The sequence below is a fragment of the Hipposideros armiger genome, unplaced genomic scaffold (genome assembly GCF_001890085.2).
Source record: "Hipposideros armiger isolate ML-2016 unplaced genomic scaffold, ASM189008v1 scaffold_195, whole genome shotgun sequence".
Taxonomy (NCBI): domain Eukaryota; kingdom Metazoa; phylum Chordata; class Mammalia; order Chiroptera; family Hipposideridae; genus Hipposideros; species Hipposideros armiger.
In genome coordinates, this window is record NW_017731545.1 from 1,423,089 (window position 1) to 1,449,297 (window position 26,209).

The 26,209-nt window shown below is 39.6% G+C and overlaps 1 protein-coding gene across 2 annotated transcripts in view; it reads left to right on the forward strand.

The window, feature by feature from the left end:
• RIN2 (Ras and Rab interactor 2) overlaps positions 1-26,209 on the forward strand; it is a 227,069-nt gene that overhangs the window by 45,543 nt on the left and 155,317 nt on the right. For both annotated transcript variants that reach the window (XM_019653108.1, XM_019653105.1), the window contains exon 2: positions 709-834. The gene's annotated coding sequence lies outside the window, so the exon portion shown is untranslated. The remainder of the gene's footprint in view (positions 1-708; positions 835-26,209) is intronic.

The window sequence follows — 26,209 nt, forward strand, 5'->3', positions numbered from 1 at the left end:
GAGAGAGAGAGAGAGAGAGAGAGAGAGAGAGAGAGAGAGAGAGAGAAATGGAATATTTGTATGCAGAGATCTGGAAAGATATAATCCCAGATTATAAGTGTCCACCTCTGCCGAGGATGCAGGCTACAGGTAATGGGATGGTCAAAGGGGTCTTGAGCTTTGATCTAATATTTGTGTTTTGTTTTCTGTTCATTTGCAAGTAAGATGACTGCATTCATGTACTTAGGTAATTTTGAAAAGGTTAGGGTGTCGATATGAAAAAAAAAATGAGGGGATAGTTTGGGAATTTCATATTCAGGGTAGTCCCATCTCTAAATCCTAGACTAGAAGATTGCAGGACTCTAAATTTGTAGGAGCTGATTTTATACAAGGGGTAAAAGAATGAACAAATTGTCACTTAATTAATAGGAAAAAGCATAATTACTGATTGGTTCCATTGTCTTCGGTGGAAGACTATTTGGAGTTTTAGAGATCTGAGCATTGGCGTAGGGATTTCGAGAACATTCTGGTAAGAAAGTCCCCTCTTCATGTACCTGGAGCAGAGGTGGCGATGAGGGATCAGAACGGGAAGGCAGGGCTATTCACTGTTCTCCCATCTGTCAGTGCCTCCCCCTGGAGCCAGGTGAGGAGGCAAGTACCCATGTGGGTGTACATAGTGTTTTAAAAAAATGCATAAGAAACCCTAAACATTTGATTCCACTGTTGTAGATGGACACAAGGGATCCAGATTTCTGAACTTCTACTGGAGAAGACAGAATGTGCAAGTCCTTTATGATGCTGGAAAAGCTGGGGCTGGACTGAAGTGGGGGACAAGAAGAGGTGCTGGCATAAAGGGTATGTAACAACAAGATTGTAAAACTCAGTACTTGGCAACCCACGGACTGCTTTTCGTTTCCAAGTTGTTCAGTGGGATGGGGCTATTGTGTGCTTCAGCTTGGTTGTGTTGGTGTGGATGTGACTTCTCTCTGACAAGTGCTTACCTGTTTCTAGGTATCCGAGGGATGCAGTTTATGATGCATTGACTGCAGGGCCAAACCAAGCTCAGGACAGCTCAGGAGCCCCGAGAGCACAAAATACGACTGCTCACATTTATGGAGTACTAACTGTGTGCCAGACACAGCTCTAAGCACTTTATAGTGGATTAATTCATTTAATTCTCACAAAAACACCATGATGTTGGCACTTCTGTTGCCCCCATCTTAGATATGGGGACACCAGGGGGCATAAGGAACCTAGTCGATTACTGAGAGAGGACAGTCATGATGGTGAAGCCCCTTCCCAATATAAAAGTCTTCCTCTTTTTTCTTCCTTTCTCATACATTTCCCACTTACCTTTCCTCCCATCCCTACTTTTCATTTATTTTTTTCCATAGTATCATAGATCTCCACATTGAAAGGGAATTAGCATCAAAGGGATGTCAGTGTAGGTCACTGGGCAGAGTTTATTTTCCAAAATGTCCACAGCAGTAATGCTGCTCTTTCAGAACCTGCTCACGCCCCCTCAAGCCAGGAAGTTTACTTTTCCTCCCCTTGGTGGAATCTGGGTGAGACTCAGTGACTGCCTTGACAGAGAGAATGTGGCAGAAGTGACACTGAGTGAATTCACAGTGGATCAGCAAAGGTGACGTGGTGTCCACATGGCTCTCCCATTCTCTCGGGATGCTTGCCTTTGAGACCAGCCCCCATGATATGAGGAAGCCCAGATCCCATAGAAAGGCTATGTGGAGGTGTTCCCGCCGAGAGCCCCACCTGATGCCCCGCTGACTTGTGAGCGAGACTGTGGAAGGCTCTAGCCTCAGCCTTGGAACTGCTCCCACTGATGCTGAGTGGAGTGGGGACAAGCTGTCCCTGATGAACCCTGCCCCCACAGCAGATTCAGGAGTAAAATAAACATTGTCATTGTTTTGAGTGATTTCGTTTAAACCCACTGCAACACAGCTTAAGGTAGATATTTTTACACTTATTTACAAGTAAGAGAATGGAAATGGAGTGAGATGAAGTGATTCACCTGAGGTCACACAACAGGCTAGGGTTTGAGCCCTGGGCTCCCTGGTGCCAAGCCTGTGAGATCCACCCCTGCCCGAACTGCCCGCTCCTTCTGGACCAGGAGCTGGGACCTTTGCTGCCCCTCAGGCATAACTGCTCTCAGAGAAAGCAAACCCTTTTGGAGTAAGAGGACAAGAGAGTAGCTTTGGAAAACTAGCTTCACATAGTCTGTTGTGACTCTGTTTCCTTAATTTGAACCCTAGCTCAATGCTGCTGGTCCTGGCTTAAACATAGAGCTCTCTCAGGAAGCTGTCTGCCTTCTCTCCATGAGCTTAGATTCCATGGTTTCTGTTAAGGTTACACAAGATACTTTTTTTGTATCATGTAAAGTAATAATCATTTGTGCAATCGAATGCTTCTATATCCTCAGTATTTCTGTTTCTTGTTTGACTTCAAGCTCTTTGAGGCCACCAGGGCTTGGTCTGTGTCTCCTGTCCCTCCTTTCTTCTAGCACAGGCTCTAACCTGTATTAGACAATGATTAAATGCAAATTAAATAACTATCAAAGACCATTATATGTGAATTTTCTTGAGAATGATGATAAGGATAAGGAAGTGCATAATTCCGGGTATGAGTCTTATCTTGGAGCTAAAGGTTTGTCTTTTGAGGTCAGAGGTTTCTTCTTTATGTCCTCTGTCTTTCCTGTTAGATAAAACATCTTTGTGTTTGACTTTTGTAAATAAATAACTTCAATAAAATGCAACAGTAAACTAAACAATAACAGGAACTGGCAGGGCTCGGAGATACTTTTTGACTAAGTTGTTATCCAAGTGGAAAGTATTTTCAGATGTGTAAATTGGAGCTCTGATTTTGGTATGAATGTTGAAATGTGATATATGTAACTTCTGCATTCATTCTGGGCAGCCTTTGCCATAGGACTGGTGGAACTTGTGTCTTTCACCTTGTGTTCAGCTATGTGTGTGCCTGTCATGGCAGCCACTTGATAACTCTGAAGAACTCTTACCTTTATATTGTCCAGAATGTCCAAAACTTGACCCTATACTTGGTAGGTGTAGGGCTCCAATAATAATGGACATGGCAGCAGGACCAGAATATGAAGGGGTTTTTTTAAATTGAGAAGGATAAATAAATGCATGCAAAATAATAGGCAAGTTTAACTCTTTAATTGTATTTTTATTGCCTAATCTACTACAATAGTTTCCTTTTATGGCCTAACAAACCACCCTGAAACTTAGTCAAATAATGGCCATTTATTTCGTTCATGATTCCGCAGGTGGGCAATTCAGATAGTTCCATTAGCTGGGCTGACTCGCGAGTCTTCAATCAGCCGCCAGGTTGACTGGTAGCTGACTGGTTGAGTATGGCCTCAACAGGATGGCTCTGCTCCGCTCTACATGTCTCTCATCCTCAGCAGGCTAGTCAGAGAGAGTTTTTTTTTTCTTTTGCTATTATTTTCTCACCCATTGTCAGTGGGGTGGCAGGTGGTGAGGGCGTGATGGGCAGATCAGAGGTTAAGCATAAAGCTGCCACCTCCACATCTAAATCAGTAAAAAGAGACTTCCACCACATTTGACAAACCTGGAATAGCGTGAGTTCCACTTACTTCCTGCCTCTGAATCTTCAGGTTCCATGTGGTTTATCTGATGGGTTTGGCTTGCTGGAAAAGTTGGGAGCTCATCAAAGAGGGAGAGGAAAGGTCAAATGGTCTGTCTTCTGTGTTGTTTTATTCCCATGGATTTTCAGGAAGGAGTCCTGACGTCACCACTGCCTTCGTTGTCTCATTTCATCACAGTAGCCCTATAAGGGTGAATCATTATCCCCACTTTACTGATGAGGAAACTGAGTCCACAGCGGCTAAGTAACTTGCCCTAGATCACACAGTTGGGCAGTGGCAAAGGCGGGGTTTGAAGCTGGGCTGATTGATTCACAGTGCACTGCTCTGAACACCACCACAGTCCTATGGCCTGTGGATTGGACAGAAACGGCTGCCCAACCAGGTGTAATCATAGCAAATGGGGCTTAATCCCACCTCCTTGCTGCTGCAGTTTGGACTGAGGTCTGAGGACTGTGTTAGGGAAAGGCAGTGGGATGACATCACCATTGTATAATTCATCAGCCAGCAGTAAGAAGCAATTCTTTTTGAGAAGTCCTCACCTTCCCCTGGGTAATCAGGGTGGGTAATTTTTAACCCCGACTGGATGGTCACCTCCTTTTCCCCCAATTGAGTCCCAGACGCCTATTTATCCAGGGAAGGAAAGCAGGAAAACCAATTGTGCATTATTCCTCTTGGCTTCCTTCATTCTCTGCATCAGTTCTTACTGTGGTACACACCCCAAACTCAGTGGGAAAATTAATAATAAGCATTTATTTAGTTTATACAACTAAAGGTTGGCTAGAGTTTGTCTGATCTGGGTCGGGAGAATGTACGTGGGGGTGTGGCCGATCCAGGCTGGGCTCAGCTGGGTGATTCTGCTTCCTACACAGGTCCAGCGAGGCTTGACTTCTCAGCGAGGTCTAGGTTCAGGCTTGTGTCTCCTGACAACATTCTAAGTCCAGGATTGTGGACAGTAGCTACCCGAGGGAAGCTCTTCTCATGACCATGACAGAGGCACAGGGGTGCAGGTGGAATCCGAGAAGCTTCTTAACTGACACTTCTGTGTTATTGCGTTGACCAAAGCACGTCACATGGCCAGACCCAAGCCAAGAGGCAGAGAGGTATATTTTCCTTTTATGGGGAAGTTCCTACTATTGGCCTTGGTTTAGGATCATGAAGGAATTCTGCCATGCTTCCTCTGCTTTCTGCCAAATTGGGTAAATATAATGTGAAATTTAAAAGCCTTTATCAATGCCAGTTTTAGTTATCACTTTGGGCAAAGTTCCAACTTTTTAATGATATTCTAATTTTTTATTAATGGGAAATGACATAGTTATCAAAAGCTGCACACTCTCATGTTCCCAAAACCTCTTTGTTATCTCAGACCTCAGCTTGGGATTGTTGCCTTATTGTATACCATGGCTTCGTTCACCGTGGACTCATGAAGTGTCTGGAATTGTTGAGCTTATTTCTTCCATAACAAGAACTTGTTCCCACCTTGGCAGCTGCCTAAAATGGTTAGACTTGGCATCCGCCCATACCAGTTGCTCAAGCTCATCAGCATGAAAGAAGAGCAGCAAGTGGGATGAATAAATTGTCAGTTACATTGATGTGTATATTTTCTTACATTTTAGGAGAAGGCTTTGAATTCTGTAAAAATGTCATTTTTTGCTTCTCTCAGTACTTTGGCTCTCTCATCTGGCATGAATACAATTTAACTAGAAGGAGAAGAGGCACAGCTTTTATGTTGGTTGGAATTTGAAGCCATAAATTTATAGGACTTTTCCAATTTAGCATAGAAAAGACTTGTTCTTACACTTTTTGTGAGTTATAATCATAAAACATATGCTAAGGATGGCTTGACTGTTGGGTTCTTGGCCCTATAAAGAAGGTCAGTAGAAGAAACCTAAGCCTCAAATAATTAAACATCTTTTCAAACACTTGTAAGTTAATATTTTACTGTGTCCATGCATTGGCCAAGCAAGCAAGCAAGTGAATACAGACCTTGATGCTAGCATCTTAATGATGGCACCATATTTGGCCCAGTAGAGCATTCTAATTACCCCCATTAGTGAAATCATATGCCTTATTAGCACTGTTAATTGCCTGTGGACTTAGTGGCTTGTTGCCATCTTTATAAATGCACAAGAATTGAGCAGAAAGTACCAGATGTGTGAGCCAATTAATAAGTGTCACTTTTTGATCACAGTTTATTTTGACATCCCCCCAAAGCAGACCTGAGATAAGGATTTTGATGCAAGTAATTTATTTGGTAAATGATTCTAGGAAAAATGGTAGGGAGGTGGAGAAATGAGACAGGGAAGGGAAAACAATTGTGTTAATGAGCCGATTACCACTGTGGGCACCTGGGGCTCAATCCTGCTGGGGAGCTCTGGAAGATGGTGTTGACCTTATTTCAGAGTTGCTTCACTCAGGGAGTGAGGATGCTGGGGCATTTATCCGCCAACTCCCATCCATCATTGATGAAGACCATTCCAAGGGGCAGTAACTCCCTGGTCTTCTGGTCTATCCATGAGTGAGTCAAGTATGCTCCTGCCACCCCAGTCTTCAGAAAGAGATCCATAGGTAATTGCAGTGGGAAACCATTGACAGGTGTGGCAATGGTTGTGCTGAGAGGACATGAGTGAGGCACCACTAGCTTCTGCTAACAGGGTGCTCCAGAAATTTTGAGGAATGGAAGGAGGAAATTTGTATCTTTTAGATCTGAGCACAGCAGAAGCTAAATATCTCCAAGGCCTTTGGACTAAATGGGGAAAGGAAATAATTTTTTTTTCATGGCTATTTAATTTATTTAAATTTTGGTACAGCCTACAATGACACACTAACAAAAGAGGAAGAGCTACTATGCTGATCTCAAACTCTTCTCAAGTTATAATTTTGAGTAGAAAGAAAGCACACTACATAACAATATCTAGAATATGCTCCCATTTATAAAAACAGCTTTTTGAGGAAATAATTTACATTTCATAAAATTCACCCATTTTAAGTGTACAAATATGAGTGTTGTAGTAAATTGTAGTTTTCCACAACTTTATGTAAATGGAGTCATACAATATGTGATCTTTTGTATCTGACTGCTTTCATTCAGCATAATATTATTCAAGTCATCCATGTTGTAGCATTTGTCAATAGTTAATTCCTTTCTTACTGTGGAATAGTAATTTTATTATATGGATATATCCCTTTTGTTTATGCATTCTACTGTTGGTAGACATTTGAATTGTTTTTAGTTTTATTATTATGAATAATGCTGCTATGAACACCCACCTACAAGTCTTTATGTGGACATATATTTATTTCTCTTGGGTAGGTACTTATGAGTGAAGTTTCTGGGTCATACAGTGAGTATATGTTTAGTTCTTTTAAGAAACTGCCAAACCATTTTCCTAAGAGATTGTACCATTTTACTGTATTCTCATCAATAATATATGGGTGATCTGATTTCTCTGTATCCTCACCTACAGTCTTTTTTATGTTAGTCATTCTGATAGAAGTGTAGTGGCATCTTATTGTGGGTTTAGCATTTCCTAATGACTAATGGTGTCCGGCATCTTTGCATGTGCTTATTTGCCATTCATGTATCTTCTTTGGTGAAATGTCTGTTCAAATCTTTTCTCATTTTTGTGTTGGGTTGCTTGTCTTATTCTTATTGATTAGTAAAGGACTGTTGTAATTTTTTCTGTAAGTTCAAAATTATTTTCAAAGAAAGTTTTTAAAAAGTCTAGCCCCTATCACTCCCCTGACACCCCATCAGAACAGCACACTAAGGAATTGTTTCACAGTGTGGACATTCTCACTAAAATAATTAAAAGGAATGGCGAGATCAGATTTTAAATCTTTTGCCAGAAAGAGTCATTGTCTAGTAATGACACAATGGGTCTTTATTAAATCAAGACATACTTCCTTGACCACTTTTTCTCTGTGAATGGGAAATTGGTGATGAAAAAAATGTCCAGATGTTGGAGAAAGAAAAACATAAAAGGGCTTATATTATCCTCCTTTTACTACAGAAGTTACTTAGCTTCGTCAACCTTTTCCCTTTGGGTATGGGCGACAGGCAGTTGCTCTGTGTCCCCCGACAGTGCGGGGTCAGACCGTGAGAGGAGAGGAACCAGCAGAGCTGTTCAGTCACCGCTCTTGCAGCATGAGCATGGGCACACATGTGCTCCACAGTGGATTTGCCCCCTCTTGCCCACTCCACATTGACCCTGATTGGGGCACAGTCAGCCCATTTTGGAGTCAGCTCTGACTTTCCACCAAGTCCATGACTTCTTCTACAATGTTTAACATCATGAAAGTGAACCAAATATATGCCTATAGCTAAACTTACTGAGTTTAAACAGAAAGTGGAGTAATTTAGCTAATCGCAGAGGACTAAAGAACAATGGGGTGGAAAAGAAAGAAGTTCCAGTCTACTTGCCATCTCCCTGACTTGGTTGGCTTGTACTTACTGGCTTTCAGTTTTTCAAATATTTAGTGAGTACCAACTATTCATTCTTTCATTCATTCATCCATTAAACCTTTATGAACTCCTAATATGCATCAGACACTGTGTGAGACTGGGGCGTTAGTAATGAACAAAAGTGGAAAAGCACTTTCCCCCAAGAGGCTTCCATCCCAGTGGGAGAAAAAGACAATAAATAAATAAGAAAATAAATACACAATATATGTCAGGCTATAATAAGTCTTGCAAAGTAAAATAAAACACATTAAGGAGGTAGAGACAGATGGGTTCATAAAAATTCTGGAAGGATGTACTACACAGGATTAACAAACAGACCTACAGTTTTTAAATTTTTATTTATTTACTAATATTTCTATAACAAACTTCTGTTGCTTTTGTAATAAAAAGTATTCTAAATTTACCAAAAAAACATTAGATTTGAATGTCCACATAGTTTTATCATTCATAATTTTGTAACCAAAAATACTGAAAGCAAAAATCAACTGTAAAATAAGTCTTTATTGCCTGAGGTTTGGTTTCTGTACATTTTAGGGATTTTGATATTTGGAAATATAACATAAATTATACAAAACTTATTTAAAAATGTATAAAATGCCTTCCTGATGGGTAATTTGAAATGATGACTAATCTCTCCAAGTCATGGTAAACTGTACATTTTGTTAAGTAGTTCAGAATAGAAAATGGTAGCATTCACTGCAAGAGATTTGAGACCAAAGTGCTGTTTCTGACATTGTTTTGTTTTGTTTGGTTATCACTGGCAAATGGGAGTACAAATGTGTGTCTAAGAGTTCCCACAACAAAACATGAAGTGGACATTTCAGTCATTTGGTTACCTCGGCCCAAGAAGACTCCACATTGGAAAGCTCAGACAAAAATAAAACATTTTAAGGTCCAGTCCAGGCTACTTGCCTTGGAACCCATGCATACATGTCTGTGGCATGTGTATGTGGGGTGGTGATCACAGTGCCCACCTCCACCTTCCTTCTCTCTGCTCTTGCCCCTCCTCAGTGCTTCCACATACCTAACTCTGCCTTTTCACGAATCAGTGCCACTTCCCAAAAACGGTGACATTTTATTTCCTAACATCACCATTGATTATAACAACAGCTCACAACAACTAGAGCGGTCACACAACATCCACCCCAAACTTCCCCGGCCCACACTGTCAAGTCATTCAATTTCTGGTCTATACTGATTTTAAAATCTACTTGGCCAATCGAGTGCTGGAATAAACCAAATTCTATCCAAATATTAACTTCATTTAATGTTTTATAAATTTGGTCATGTTTTCTTGTAACTAACCAATTCAAATTTATATTTAACACAAATTCAAAATGTGTGTCCACATGGATTATTAATTGGCTCTTACTTTAAGTCTAAGTTCTGTGTTTCTACTCATTATTTCCAGTGATTTCCATTGTTTAAAATGATTAATCCCAATAGCTTTGAGGCTCGTTTTTTTGTTTGCTAGTTTAATTTTTACTTGCTTGTTGATTGAATTCTAAGGAGCCCAACTTTCATTCCCTTGCTTTCCTAGATAACTCATTATTGAGAAATAAAATGATGCTACTTGAGAGAAGAAGGCTTATGATGAGGCAAGAATGTTTCTCTATAAAGATAAGGTGTACTTTACGCCAGAGTTAACATTTTGAAGTTTGGTAGTGTGCAACGACAATTAAAGAAGATAGCTAAAGGATTATTTGAAATTGAGTGAAAAATAACATATTGGCTCCTTTTTTCTTATAACAAATACCAACTTCACTAAAAAGAATTCATTTCTTTTTATGTACCTACATGATGCATTATAGTAGTTCAATTTTGTCATCAATAGAGTTATTAGACTTTATTTTGAAAACTTTGCCTTTTTTTTCTTCTTTCGACTTTGAAAAAGCAGAAGTTACTCTGACATGCTCAGTGTGATATTTACTGATATGTGAGGGCCTGTGTGTGTGGTTTTAATTTTTAGTTGTTTTTTTCTCCCTCAATCTTTTCTCTCAGTTAATGTGAATCACATTGTATTTTCCACTCCTGAGCACTGTGATTCATTGCCGTCTACTTCCTCCAGAGCTTGCTACACCACAGAATCCTCTGGGAAATTATTAGTCATGGCTGAGCAATGCACCTTGCATGCCCATGGTAAGCATCAGCTCCAACTACTGTGTCTTTAGAAGGAAGATGAAAGTTGCTTTGAGGAAGTATTAAGGCCTCAGTTTAGGGGTTTGTCGCAGTCCATGATTCATCTTTACGATATAACATACAGGCAAATTGGATATTTAAAAAGACAAATGTCTCATTTGCTTAAGAAGCTTGTCACACACACACTTCTGCCCCTCAGGAAACAGATATAAGAGTTGAGCACAGCTCCTTGCCGGTGGCACATGCATAATACTTGTAGATGGGTTGAATCCTCATATTTTGATGCAGTTTTGAAAAACTTGGTTTGGATTCATTTATCTCAAACGCGTTTTTAGTCTAACCACTTGAGTCTAATTTCAGAAAATTTGAAGCCAAGGAATGTTTTTTTCCATAGGCCAGACTCATAGACATTTCTAAAGTTATATCTTAATCATATAAATTATTGTCGCTAGGTTTCAAATTGATTTAGCATCACTGATTGGCAGCTGTGACTAACTATCCTTAGGTTGTAGATTCGATTTTACCTCCATTTGATATCACCTGACCTAAGGCTGTTATGGCTGTTATCTCAGCAATCAGGGGAACTCTAATTTTCCTATTCAGAGTACATCCTCTTCAAGTTTAAAGAACTAGAGCAGTTGAAGAGTAGGGACAAATGGTAAACCAGTTAGATAGGCTGACCTAGGTGTCAGAAGATCACTTCTTGTCTTAGCCCTGGGTGGCACTGGGAAACTATTTTTACCTCACTAGGCCTTAGGTTACTTATGAGTCTTTTAGCATAGGGAGTTAAAAGAAGAAATACAAACAGGAAACAGTGCACCCTGGGTAAGGGTTGGACATGGCTGACCTTCAGTTAGAACTGGATCCCAGAAACAAAAGGACTGACAAAATATTAGATGAACATATAGGACGTATAACCCCTTAATCTTGGCAGTAAAAGGGATTGCCTGCTCTATCTCATTGAGACAACAGAGCTCTTATCTGGATATTTCTGCTCCTACCTGTCCTGTTGATCATCTGGAAGCTCTGGGGAATACTGAACATAGTAACCTTCCTACTTAGCATTAGGATGTAGGTGTTGGCACACTGTTGGGGAAATCAAGGACAGCCGCATTCTAACTCAGCTCTGATGTTGGCCAGCTGTGAGACCATCAGTTAGGCACGTCAGCCTTCCAGCCTCACTTTCTTCAGTGATGGAATCAGAGTAGGGCCAACTCTGATTGAAGGACTAGAGTCCTGTATTGAGAAGGATTTTGAGGTACCCCATTGGGAAATAGTGTCACAACTGATTACCAATGCCTGCAATGTCAGGGAGAGAGGGAGTACCTGATACCTGCACGCAGTGATCTCTCAGCTTCCTCCCAGTGCTAACTGCACTCTAGGATGTTGTGACTTATGGGACAAGTCTGGAAGGTGGTATTTGTTGCTAATATCATGGATAACTAGTTAGCCTGAACATTGCCTAGAAACCTTCACAGGCCCAGAAACTCAGTCAAGCACCAGGGGAGTGGAGGCCCAGGCCTTAGATTATTTCTCCTAACTGGATTCACAGCTTGCCCCTGTGTAAACCACAGTGCCAGAATATTGATCTGCCCTGGGAGCTCGTGCCTGGCGGGGAAACTGGAATAATCCCTGTTGTTTGGAATTTGTAAGGCAAAGAAAATATACTACCTTTTCAAAAGGTGCCTTTGATGAGCTTTCAATTAGAAAGAAAGCGAATGGTCTCAGTAGCTATTTCCCGTGGATGATTCTTCTGCAATTAGAGGTCTTGGATATCTGACTAGTTCCCTCCACCAACCAATAGTTGATTTAGGGGAATTCTGATAAACTGATTTTCATAAAGTCTGTTTCAGTTTCCATTCTCGCTAGAATGATTAATTTTGATTATCTTGTAACTCCTGGTTGTTACATTGAGGAGGAGGGGTTTATTTCAATGGGATTCAAGTGATTTTTCTTCTCTATAGCCTTTTATTTATTATATTTTAGCCTTTTTATATATCTTAATTTAGAGAAGTAATTGGACATGGATTAAAAAATATTCAAACAAAGGTTGCAATAGTGTTTAAAATATTAAGAATAGCAATAATCTAAAGCAACCTAAATGTTCACCAGTTGGTTAAATGTATTATGGAGTGCCTTTCAAAGGAATGTCTTTGTGTTAAGATGTAAAGATGTCCCTGATATATTATAAAATATAAAATGCAGATCACAGATACACAGTATGTGTAATATAACCCATTTGTGCAAACCTGTGTGTGTGTTCGTGTGCACATGCGTGCACGTGGGCATATACACAAATTCTGGAAGGACACATCCTTAATGGTTAATGGAATTTGTGGATGGGAAAGGATTAAAAGGTATCTTACTCAGCTTGGGCATCCATAATAAAATACCAACTGGGAGGTATTAAAATATCAACTTGGTGTCTTAAACAATAAAAATTTATTTTTTCACAGTTCTAGAGGCTGGAAGTCCAAGATCAGGGTGCCAGCATGTTTGGGTCCTGGCGAAGGCCCTCTTCCTGGCTTGCAGACATCCTGCTGTGTCCTCACCTGGTGGAGAAAGAGAGAAAGCAAGTTCTTTGATGTCTCTTCTTATGAGGGCACTGATCCCATCATGAGGGCCCCACCTTCATGACCTCACCTAAATCTAATGCCCTCCCAAAGGTCCCTTCTCCAAATACCATCACATTGGGAGATAGGACTTCAACATACGAATTTAGGTCAGGTTGGTGGGGGAGTAATGAAATTTCAGTCTATAACAGAAAAGACGTTTTTGTTCATATATTTTTGTGTCATTTTGATTTTTACAAAGAATGTTTATTACTTAGTGATCAAAAGTATATTTTCATTTTGAACACAAAGTCATATAGCTACAAGTGGCCAGAAATTATGATGTCAACATAAGAAATGTCCAAACCTGTAGAGAATTTTAATGAGTTTATTTGAGCCAAACTGACAACATTTGCCAGGAAGCAAAATCTCAATGGATTGAGAACATGCTCCAGAGGATGGCAGTTTTACAATTTATTTTATACATTAGAATCAAGGAGGAGATGAAGGAGGTTAACATGAAATTCATTGGTGATAGATTAAGGGGGCAGGAGAAATCAAAGCTCCGAAATCTCTGGGATTTGATAAAAAGCAAAGTGGAGAGACACTTCTTTTACATTGGTGGGTGCAGGATAGTTAATAACATTTACAGAACATAGAGATGGTATGTGGGCAACAAGATAATAATGAAGGGTTCCATGGTCTCTTTTCTGGTTCCTGCTGCCAGCAATTGTGCCTTACGGGGTCTAGAAAAGATTACTCTGACATTTCAAAGGTGTGTTATCTTAAATGCAAAAAAACAATAGACAGGCCGATTGACCTTTGCCAGGTAAGCTATAGGCCTAGGATATGACCCGCTTTTAGTTAGGAATTTTTGTGTTCAGACCATCCTATGTGGTTACTTTCTTTTTTTATTATTATTTAATTTATTGGGGGTGACAGTAGTTAATAAAATTAGGTTTCAAGTGTGCATTTCTATAATACATCATCTGTATATCACATTGTGTGCTCACCACCCAGAGTCAGTTCTCCATCACCATATATTTGACCCCCTTTACCATCTTCTACTATCTCCCCTCCCTGCTTACCCTCTGGTAACCACTAAACTGTTGTCTTTTTCTATGAGTTTTTGTTTCTTTGTTTGTTTGTCTTGTTCCTTTGTTGCTTTCAGTTTTATATCCCACATAAGAGTGAAGTGATATGGTTCTCGACTTTTTCTGTTTGACTTATTTCACTTAGCATAATAATCTCAAGATCTATCCATGTTGTTGCAAATGGCACTATTTCATCTTTTCTTGTGGCAGAGTAGTATTCCATTGTATATATATACCACATCTTTATCCAATCATCTATTGGAGGACACTTTGGTTGTTTCCATGTCTTGACCACTGTAAATAAAGCTGCAGTGAACATTGGGGTACATATATCTTCACAGATAAATGTTTTTAGTCATTTTGGGTAGATACCCAGGAGAGGGAATGCTGGGTCATATAGTAATTCTATTCTTAATTTTTTTAAGGAAGCTCCATACTGTTTTCCACAGCGGCTGTATCAATTTACATCCCCACCAGCAGTGTCTGGTGGGGAAAAGTTCCTTTTTCTCCACAGCCTCTACAACACTTGTTATTGTTTGTCTTGTTGATGATAGCCATTCTAACAGGTGTGAGGTGATATCTCATTATAATTTTGATTTGCATTTCCCTAATAGCAAGTGATGTTGAGCATTTTTTCATATACCTGTTGGCCTTTTGTATGTCTTCTTAGGAGAAATGTCTGTTCAGGTCCTCTGCCCATATTTTAATTGGATTGTTTGTGTTTTTGTTGTTGAGTTGTACAAGTTCCTTATATATTTTGCACATTAGCCCCTTATCAGAGGCATTGTTTACAAATATCTCCTCCCATTCAGTTGGTTGCCTCTTTGTTTTATTGACGGTTTTTTGGGATTTTTTTGCTGTGCAGAAGCTTTTTAGTTTGATATAGCCCCACTCATTTATTTTAGCTATTTTAGCTTCCCTTGCCTTTGAGGTCAGATTCAAAAAATCCTCTTTGAACCCAAGTTCCGTAAGTTGAGTGTACCTGTGTTTTCTTCTGTGCGGTTTAATTGTTTTGCATATTATGTTTAGGTCTTTGACCCATTTTGAGTTAATTTTGGTATATGGTGACAGATACCAGTCTAGGTTTATTCTTTTGCCCGTGGCTTTCCAATTTTTTCAGCACTATTTATTGAAGAGGCTTTTTTTTCTCCATTGTATATTTTTGGGTCCTTTGTCGAAAATTAGCTGCTCATATATATGTTGGTTTATTTCTGGGTTTTTAGTTCTATTCCATTAGTCTGTATGTCTGTATTTCAGTGAATGCCATGCTGTTTTGATTATTGTCACTTTGTAGTACAAGCTGAAGTTGGGGAGCGTGATACCTCCAGCATTTTTTTTTTAGGATTGCTTTGGCTATTCAGGGTCTTTTATGATTCCATACAAATCTGATGATTTTTTGTTCTATTTCTTTAAAAAATGACATTGGGATTTTGATGGGGATTGCATTAAATCTGTCTATTGCTTTGGGTATTACAGGCATTTTAACTATGTTGATTCTTCCTATCGATGAACACAGAATGCCTTTCCATTTCTTTGTGTCTTATTCAAATTTTTTTTAAATGTCTTATAATTTTCAGTATATAGGTCCTTCACATCCTTTGTTAGGTTTATAGCTAGGTCTGTTATTCTTTTTGTTGCAATTGCAAAAGGAATTGGNAAAAAAATGTTAAGAGCTTTATTCTACAAGTTTGATATAGTAGATAAATAAATACAAAAAGGTAAATAATAATAGTGATAATAGCTTATGTCATATCATCCTTGACATAGACTTTAAAAATGTATTTATTGGTTCTACTACACAGATAATGTTTTAGGCAATTAACAGTAATAGCAATAATAATAACAACAACAGCCAGTTACACAATGTTCACCGTGTGCCTGGCCATCTTCCAAAGGCTTCATGTGCTTTGATACATTTCGTCTTTATACTGTGCAGCCATGAGAATGTGCCTCAAAAATCTTCCAACGGGGGTGTGATTGACCAAGGGTCCAGCTGCTGTGCTCTGCAGTCCATCACCAGATTTCCCAGCCAGTGACTGAGCCCAGCAGGGATGTTAAGGCAGGCCCATTCCTAAGCGACACACAACTCTTATGACAGTCATTGCTGCCTTCATGATGCCATGGGGTGTCTCAGCTTTCCTCAGACAACATGGTAGTCTAGGACACTCCACCCCCGTCCCTCCATTTTTCTCACCTTCACAGGGACAAGACATGCATCTCATCCTGATGGCTCTCCCAGCTTCCCAGGCTCCCTCCTGTCTCTCGTCACAAGCTTTTCTGCTAATAAAATCTTTGCACAATCGATCCTATTTTGGTGTCTACATCTCAGAAGACCTGGACTAACACATTGCTATTCTAGGAGCAGTAAATATTATCTCTATTTTGCAGATTAGGAAACTGAGGCAGGTCTCGAATGATATGAGTTGGACAGGCAGCATCTAGGGTTACAATTAACAATAATAATAATTATGACAACTCATGTATTAACAGTGCAGGCATGTGCTGAGTGCATTGCACACCTCATCTAATTTAATCCACACAACAACCTTGTCAGTAGGTATGATCGCCACCCATGCTGCCTACCTGCTAAAAGGCAAAACTGGAGTTCCTTGCCCCATGAGTCTGCTTCAGGGTCTTGCTCTTAACAGGAACTATGCTGCTCACATTTCTACTGAGACAGCTGGTATTTAAAAGACCTGCCTTTTAAAAGACAAATGGACCACGAAAAGCAATGCTGGAGGTTATATTCAGCTTTCACATCGCAGTGTGGTTGGTTGGGGCAGGGCCTAACCTTAATGAAAGATACAGGTATAGTGTGTCAGGTTTTGAAGGGAAGGCCAGGCTTTCATGGGGAGTCCTGCTTACAAGATGCAGAAACCCGATGCAGAGTCAGGACCGATGATCAGTGAGACACCACCCAAAAGTGAGCTGCCAGGTTGCTTGGGTGCCCTTGATGGTTAGACTTGGTCATGTAACAGTCTTCTTCAGGTTTTGGGTCAGTGTATGAGCCATGTCTTGTATTTTATGTATTCTGAGGCTTTGACATCTGGAGCCTTGCTAANTGGAAGTGGCAGGCCCATGAATGCTAAGGGCTATTGAAATGACCAGTCATGGGATGTTAAGAGGCATTGTGAGAGGTTTATGGAGGTCATCATTGATCTGGGTCCGAAAAAGTGCATGGGTATTTTCTTGACAGATAAAGTCATGCTAGGAAGAAGGAAGAGTAGAGGAACTCTTATGGAGACCCAAAGTTATAGGGTGTGCATGGAAACAGGGATTACGTGGGTAGGACTGTAGAACAGGAGGCATGGTAGGAGCTGAAGCAGAACAAAATTAGTTGGGTCCAGTGTATGAAGTACCCTCTGTAATAACCTTGCTAAGGAGGTCATAGTTTCTCCTATAGGTGAGTTCATTGGAGCCCTAGAGTTGTGGAATGAGGAGGGCAAGGAGATGAAATGATATTAGAGCATCTCTATTTATAACCTACTCTATGTACCAGGCCTCTACAGAATATTGTGGCTTATGAAAGTGTGCTGTGGCTGAAAAGGTCCAAAATTCATTGTTGTGGGGGACAGGAAATGTATTGGTCAGGGTTTTTAGATGCATACAACTGAATCGCCTCTAGCTGGTTTATGCAGGGAGGGTTATTGAGGAACAGAGTTTTCAGAATCTTGGGATGGGTCAACAAGCAGACTTTAGGCTGAGCTCTCCAAGTGGCTCCCAGAATGACACAACAGAATCAGCCCTCCCAGGGTCAGTAAGCTGGTGAATCAGGAAGCCTGCCCCCTTACCCAGCTGCTGCTCAGAGCCATACCAGCTCTGCCTTGGTCACTGACCCTGCCTCTTTCCCTGCATCGCTCAGCTCCCAGCAAAACCTTGTATGAACCCTTCTACTTGGCGGAACCTAAATCCCACAACTGTATCACAGTAGCACAGAGGCCAGGAAATGGGGGGTTTGTTGTTTTATTTTATTTATTCTATGTTAGAAAAACAGGAATTATCTGGCAAGACCTTATCAAAGTGTGGAGAGTATGGTACAAAGATTTGGAGCATATGCAAATGACAAGTGTCCACAGAAAGGCACTTAATTTTTTAAGGGAGTGTAGGATGATATTATACCTTAGCCTGTTCAGGCTTCTGTAACAAAATGCCACAGTTATTAAAAACAAGATAAATTTATTTCTCAATGTTCTGGAGGGAGCCAGCATGGTTCGGTGAAGGCCGCTTCCCAACCATAGACTTCTTTGTTTCCTTGCTTGGTGGAAAAGACAAGGGCACTCTCTGAGGCCGATTTTTTATAAGGGCACTAATTCCATTTATGAGGGTTCCACCCTCATGATCTAATCACCACCAAGGCTCCACCTCCTAATACCATCACCTTGGGCATTAGGTTTTGAACATAGGAACTTGGGGGGACAGAAATATTCAGACCATAGGAGATGAAATTTTCAATTTAAAATATCATTTCGATGAGCTCATTTGCGTTTTCAGCCAAGGCCAATCCTGGTGATGTGTATAAATAAGGTCTGTGACCACTGGTTTCTTTAGCTAGCTTCATGTCTTATTTTAACAAGTTCCGTGAATTCAAGCTAGCAATTCATTAACTTATATGGCAGGTCTCAAATCATTTTTTGCTTATATGACACGACCCTGGAATCCTTTCTTGGCCCCTGTCTCATGTGTTATTCTTTCCCAGTTTGGTGAGGACCACCTACTTGAGGTTAGTGCTTTCCTGTTACATGAGAAATACCCTACTAATGTAGCAATGAGACATAAACCCCAGACCTTTGCAATATCATGTCCCATCAGCTATAACACATAAGCAAATGTTTATCACAGCCACCTCCAGACCACTAACTCAGTATCTAGAGCCCTAAACATGTTTTGGCTGGGATTTCCTATTGGTGTGTAATCAAGCAAGTACAGTTGCCACATGGTGTGTCTCTAAAATGAGTGAAGGGTCATCAGTGTGGTGGACACTGTGATGGGCCATCAGACCTCCTTCAAGGAGGACTTGTTCCCCAGGTGCTGGGCATGCCGATCACAGGCAGCCTTCAATGTTAGCTCCTTTAGGGGTGCTTCAGCTGCAGAGAGCTGCCTAGTCCAAGATCATGGTCATTCCCAGAGGGACCCATAGCCAATGACTGATGGCTGTGGGAATACAAAAGCCCAGCCATCTCAGCCCAACTCAGGACAACTCTGAACACCATTCCAGCGCCCTATCAGGTTGGCTGCCCCTGCACCCTAACTCCACTTCTTCCTTTGCCACTCCTTCATTGCTCTCCATCCCACAGGCATTTGTCCCATAGGCGCTCCTTAATAAATCTGCACACTAACTCCTGTTGCAGAGTCTGCTGTCGGGAGACCCCAACCTGCAATAATTAACATCTGCAAGAAGCACATAAACAGATGCACCAGCAAATGCTGCACTCTTCAAGGGCATTAAATCCCTGTTAGACATGTGCAGCTGTCAGCTGTTCTCAACCAGACAACATCCTGGTGCTTGGAAGTGCTTGCATTCATTTAAAAACTCAGTGTACATTTTATATTAAAAGAAAAAAAAACTGAAAAAAAAATTGAACTCTAGTTAATGATACATGTAGTGAAGTATTTAGAGGAAAGTACAGATGTCTGCAGTTTTCTTTGAAATGCACCAAAAATATGGATTCATAGATTGATAGATGGATAATTATGTGATAAAACAAGTATTATAAAATGTTAATGGTAGAATCTAGGTGGTGCATATATGGATGTTCACTGAAAAAATCTATTTTGCTGTTTGAAATTTTTTGTTATAAAATATTGGGAAAATAACTAAGTATAATCTTCCTAAGAAGAGAAGACTGGAAAATGTTTTATGAATTTATTTCCAAGGTAAGGTTAAGCCCATCTAGTACTGAGGATCATATCCATGTAATTTCCCTGATATGTTGAATTCATCATTTATTCAGCAAATGATTATTGAACATGTACTATGAGCATGTATGTACAGTAGATGTTTCAGGGAGGATAAAAAAATGTTAAGAGGGCCAGCCAAGTGGCACNTGCTTGATCTAGAGGAGTCCTCTAGCTTTACAGCATGAATTTTATTCTGTTCATCCACTGGTGATCCTGCCTACTTTAACTCTGTGTCTTCACCCCCTGCCTGTATGCCTAAGCTCCAAACTCATATATCCAACTTGCTCTTGGTCATCTCCACTTTGATGACCCACAAGCTCCTCAAACTCAGCTGGTCTAAAGTTCAGCTATTTTGTGTTTCTTCCACTATACCTGCTATCTTTCTAGATGCCATATTTTAGTGACTTGTACAATCTTCCACCCACATTTCCTAAGGATAAAACCTGAATGTTATCTTAAATACTTTTTCCTCTTCCCATTTCCTATACATATCATATCCTGTACCCCCTAAATAAATCTCACGTGTGTGCCCCACTCTTTATACACATCTCAGATGTGTGCTATAACTCCCAACCCCCGAGCCCTGTTGTTCCTCCACAGTGTCAGTGTCCTACTCAGGAGCATTCAGTGATGCCTGTCATCATCCATAGGGTCAAATCTAAATTTGTTGGCGTGTTCTACAGACGATCTGATCTCCCCTGTCCAGCCTTAATTTCCCTTCCACAGAATACTTGGGGTTCTAGCAATAATAAGCAATATTGGATTTGTGGCTTTTCCAAAGTACTTACTCATCCCTCAGTTCTGTCTGGCATTTCTCATGCTCTTTTCTCTGCCTGGAATCCCTCTGCTGCCTATTGATCCTTCCAGGCTCAACTCAGAGAATGCCTTCTTTATAAAGCTCTTTGTCCTCCCTTGGAAGAACTTACACTTTCTATCTTCTTTTCCTATTGCACTGGTCACAGATCTCAATTTTAACAGTGATCTTGTGTCTGGGTGCAGAGGGTGGCATTTTAATATGTCTGTTATCTCATATTGCCTGGTGTATTGTAGATGTTCAATCATGTTTGTTAAATAGAAGAATGGTTGAATGAATTGTGGGCCAAGTGTCAGCCATCTTCAGTGCATGGGTTGGGAAAGGGGAGAACTGGAAAAGTGAAAACCAGGATTAGAACTGGCTCATTCCTCTCCCAAATATCTCCCACTTGAAAGATGTTTTCAGACTACCCAGGAATATGGTCTCCAGAACCTTCAGGCCCATGAAGTTCCAACCTTTAAGATAGACCCAAGTGTATTTTATTTCTAGGTGGTTCAGATGTCTGAGCTTCCTGGGAGACTTGCAGAGTAGAAATGGTACAGGACAGGTATTATACTAATTTAAAGCACTAATAATGGCTTTGCTAATGGTGGTTGTCCTCCCAGTCACAATAGGTGCTCACTGATTTACACTAATGAGAGAGAGAGAAATGATGTGAGTTCATTGCAAAGTTGTCTGTGCAAACACATCAGCTTGTAATTCTTTTCTCTCTTAGCTATTTACTTACTTACTTACTTACTTACTTACTTACTTACTTACTTACTTACTTCTTATACTTTGTGGTATCAGAAACCCATTTTCAAGAACTTCCCATGCTACTTGATGAGAAGGGGGACATTTTTTGTAGACTGCAACTCACCTTAAAGTTTTTGAAATCTCTGTTCATAATCCACAAAATTCTCAGCTGGCCTAGGTTTCTCATTCCCAGAGATTATGAATATAAAGATGACGTGAACATTTTCTCTCACAGTGCTCATCACTTCCACTTCTCCCATCAGTTCCTCCTTGTTAATTGGAAGTCATTCGAGAATAGCAGTTCCTCCAACTTCTTTCTCAATCTTGTGAGGGGTGAATCTGTCAGTAAGTTAGATCGAGTATGTCATATATAGTTTTTAACCACAATGATACTATGAGAATGTGTGTGGACAGTTGAATCCCCCATCAGTTCTGTTTTTGACCTTTCTTGATTTCTGTACCATAACGAATCACTCATTTGCCATATTTGACAGTGGCTATGATAATGCTGTCATAACCGTAAAACTTTTCTCCATTCATCTCCATTATTTGTCATCATGTACAGATGCATAGATTTATTTGTTCTTGACTTACAGAGACAGCTTACTGCCTCTCAAAAAAAATTTGTTCATTTCTTTAGAACAGAATATGAAGTATGTCCTCCCTTTGTCCTATTCTAATCATGAGTCTTGTTCCTTGAGATCTTTCACCTACTCCTGTGAGTTTCCTATTGAGCTGATCATTTCTTCCACCATCCTTAAATCTGTTTTTGCTTTTCCCCGACTCTGCTATGTATTGTGATTGAACTGGCCCAACTAGCTACATTTTCTCAGGCTCCCTTTGCTAACTGGATTCTTGCTAAGTTAGGCCAATGTGAAGCCCTGATGGATATTGTGGGTGGAAGGAAGGCGAAAGCCAGGCAATTCACCAACCTTGTATTCATGATTCAGATTTGTGACTCAGCAAAATTATCGTTTACCTGGAGTCATCACTGGGGAATAGTTACATGTGGAAGTGGCAGGCCCATGAATGCTAAGGGCTATTGAAATGACCAGTCATGGGATGTTAAGAGGCATTGTGAGAGGTTTATGGAGGTCATCATTGNTTTTTAATGTATTGTATTTGATTTGTTAGAATTTTGTTTATGGTTTTTGCATCTGTATTTATCAGATATATTGGTCTGTAATTTTCTTTTTTTGTGTTATCCTTACCAGGTTTTGGTATCAGGCTCATAAAATGAGTTAGGAAGTATTACCTCTTCCTCAATTTCTTGGAAGCGTTTGAGGAGGACAGGTGTTAGGTCCTCTTTGAATGTTTGGTAGAATTCACTAGTGAAGCCATCTGGTCCTGGACTTTTGCTTCTGGGAAGGGTTTGGATGACTGATTCAATTTCCTTACTGTCGATTGGTCTATTTAGATTTTCCAGTTCTTCGTGATTCAGTGTAGGAAGGCTGTATGTTTCTAAGAACTTGTCCATTTCTTCTAGGTTATTGAATTTGGTAGCATGTAGTCCTTCATAGTATTCTTGTATGATCCTTTGTATTTCTGTGGTACCCATGGTAACTTCTCCTCTTTCATTTCTGATTTTGTTTATTATATTTGTGTCTTTTCTCTTTTTATCTTAGTGAGTCTAGCCAAGGGTTTGTCAATTTTATTAATCTTTTCAAAGAACCAGCTCTTCGTTGCATTGATTGTTTTTCTATTGTCTTTTTGTTCTCTATTTCATTTAGTTCTGCTCTGATTTTTATTATTTCCTTCCTTCTGCTGACTTTGGGTGTCAGTTCTTCTTTTCTTAGCTCTTTAAGGTGTAATGTTAAGTGTTTATTTGGGATTTTTCTTTTTCTTGAAATAGGCCTACATGATATAAATTTCCCTCTTACTGCTACTTTCCCTGCATCCCAATAATTTTGATAGGATGTATTTTCATTCTAATTTTTTCTATATATCTTTTGATCTCTCCTTTTATTTCTTCTTTGACTCAGTCGTTTTTAATAGCATATTGTGTAATCTCCACATATTTGTGGTTTTTCCTGCTTTCTTTTCACAGTTGATATCCAATTTCAAAGGCTTGTGATCAGAGAGTATGCTTGGTATGATTTCAGTCTTCTTAAATTTGCTTAGGCTTGTTTTATGTCCCAACATATGGTCTATTCTTGAGAATGTTCCATGGACACTAGAAAAGAATGTATAGTCTGGTGTTCTAGGATGAAGTGCTCTATAAATGTCAGTTATGTCCGTTTGGTCTAATGTATCATTTAAGGCTAATATTTCCTCACTGACTTTCTGTTTGGATGATCTATCTATAGCTGTCAATGGGGGTATTGAGGTCCCTTACTGTAATTGTGTTTTAGTCAATTTCTCCCTTTAGTTCTGTTAGTAGTTGCTTTGTAAATTTTAGTGATCCCTGATTGAGAGCATATATATTGATAAGTGTTATGTCTTCTTGTTGTATTGTCCCCTTTATCATTATGACATGTCCATCTTTGTCTCTTGTTACCTTTTTTATCCTGAAATTGGTTTCATCTGATATAAGTATGGCTACACCCACTATGCTCTGGATACCATTTGCTTGGAGTATCGATTTCCACCCTTTCACTTTGAGTCTTGTGTTTGTCCTTGTAGCCGAGATGTGTCTCTTGGAGGCAGCATATGGTTGGGTTTAGTTTTTTTATCCAATCTGCTACTCTAGCCTTTTTATTGGTGATTTCAGTTCATTTATATTTAGGGTGATTATTGATATATGAGTATTTCCTATAGCCATTCTATCTTTTCTGGTATCTCGGTGTCTCCATTGTTTGTTTCCCCTTTTTGTTGCTGTCTGTTATTTTAGTGTGGTGGTATTCTATGATTTTTCCCTCTGTGTCTTCTTTTTTATATTATATATCTCAGTTCTGGATCGTTTTTGAGTGGTTACCATATTGTTTATGTAAAAGAAAGTTTCATATATATACTAGTCCTTTTTCTTCAGCATGTTTCTTATCTCCATTCCCCCTTGCAGATTCAGACCTTTACTGTCTCTCCTTTTATGTTTTTGTTGACACAAGTTATCCCTGTTTATGCTGTGAGTTGATTTCTGAGTTGCAGTAACACGTTGTGTTTTTCTTCTCTTTTTCCTTTTTTTAAAAATGTTTTTTTCTTCTTTATTCTTTATGTTATGTTTAAGTATATAGTGTCCTCTTTTGTGTAGGGCTTGCCATTTTCTGCTTTTGTCTATCTGTTAGTAATCTTGCTCATGGTTTTTTTGTATTCTTTTCTTTCTTTCTTTTTTTTTTTGTTTCAGGTTGAATAACCTCCTTCAGTATTTCTTGTAGTGCAGGTCATGTGTTAGAAAATTCCCTCAGCTTCTGTATGTCTGGAAAGGTCTTTATTCCTCCTTCCTATCTAAAGGATATCTTTGCTGGATATATTATTCTTGGCTCATAAATGCCCTCTTTCAATAGTTTGAATATTTAACTCCACTCCCTACTGGCTTGTAGAGTTTCTGCTGAAAAGTCTGAAGCTAGTCTAATGGGCTTTCCCTTATAGACTGCTACTTCTTTTTTCTTTGGCTGCCTTGAGGATTTTTTCTTTTTTGTTAATTTTTTACTGCTTCAATACAATGTGTCTTGGAGAAGGCCTGTTGGGATAGAGGTAATTAAGTGTTCTGTTTGCTTCTTGGATTTGAAATCCAGTTTTTTCCACAGGTTTGGGAAGTTCTTGTCGCCTGTTTGTTTGAATAGACTCTGTTCCCTTCTCCCTCTCTTCTCCTTCTGGTATACATTATTCTTATGTTGCTCTTTCTGATGGAGTCAAAGTTTTGTGACTTTCTCAAAGTCACATAAATGGAAATAGAAATGCAAATTCAAGATTTCTAATCTGGTGTTCTTTGTATTATAACATGCTTCAAATTAATCATATAAAAATATTAAAACAAAACAATGGCATTATATGGTTCTCATTAAATTCAAAAGGCCAAAACAACTTAAAATGTGCCCTCTGTTCTCCAGTCCATTTGTTGCCATTTTCACATCAACACTGGTTTTCACTGCTAATTTTATTGGCTTTAACCTTGTATTATGACAGAATAGTAAAGACTAGTAAGACCAGCTGGCCAATGTTATGATTATTTATTTGTAAGTTGTAACCGGAAACAAAGCCTGATTCTAAGTAAATTCATTTTAATGGTAAATGAGCAAATGCCAGTTTCAACTAACTCTGCCCCAGCCTTTCTTAGTAAGATTTTAAAGTTTTAACTTGGCCCTGTAGGGGAGGGGAAATTTTTCCGCTCTTTCTGTCTTAGTTCTTTCAGTTGGTTTAATCAAATTGACATGAGAGCAATGAACAGGAAAAAATAATCAAATTTGATTACGTATGTACACATAGAGGTTCTGTAAGAACATGGGACCTGAGAGGGCCTTGAGGCTTAAATGCCATCCTGAGCTAAGGAGAAAGGGTAGTGGTTTGGGACTTCAAAGGAAAGGTAGGCAATTCACATGGAGATGGAAAAGCAAATGTCTGGTAAACAAATGGTTGCTGGGCCATGCAGAGGCAAAGGTACACAGAGAGGACTTTGATCAAAAGGACCTTACTAGGTTCTCCCTGTGTCACACCGTTCATATTAAACTATAGTTACCTATGATGATATATTCATTCTTGGAGCAGAAAGGGAGTTTGAGGGAAGGCCAAAACTTCTTCCTGAGTCTTTTCCTTAAAAATAACCAGCTTAAGGTAATATCTCCCAAAAGGCATATTTTGGGGCGGCAAACTCTGCTTCCCCTCAGCACCAAAAAGCAAAGTAATGCACTGCAGACTCTTGAATGATCACTTTCCTCTCCCAATGCCTTTGAAGCATACACAGAAAAATAATTTTCAAACATATAAGAACAGGTGAGGTGACTGGGCATATTAAAACCT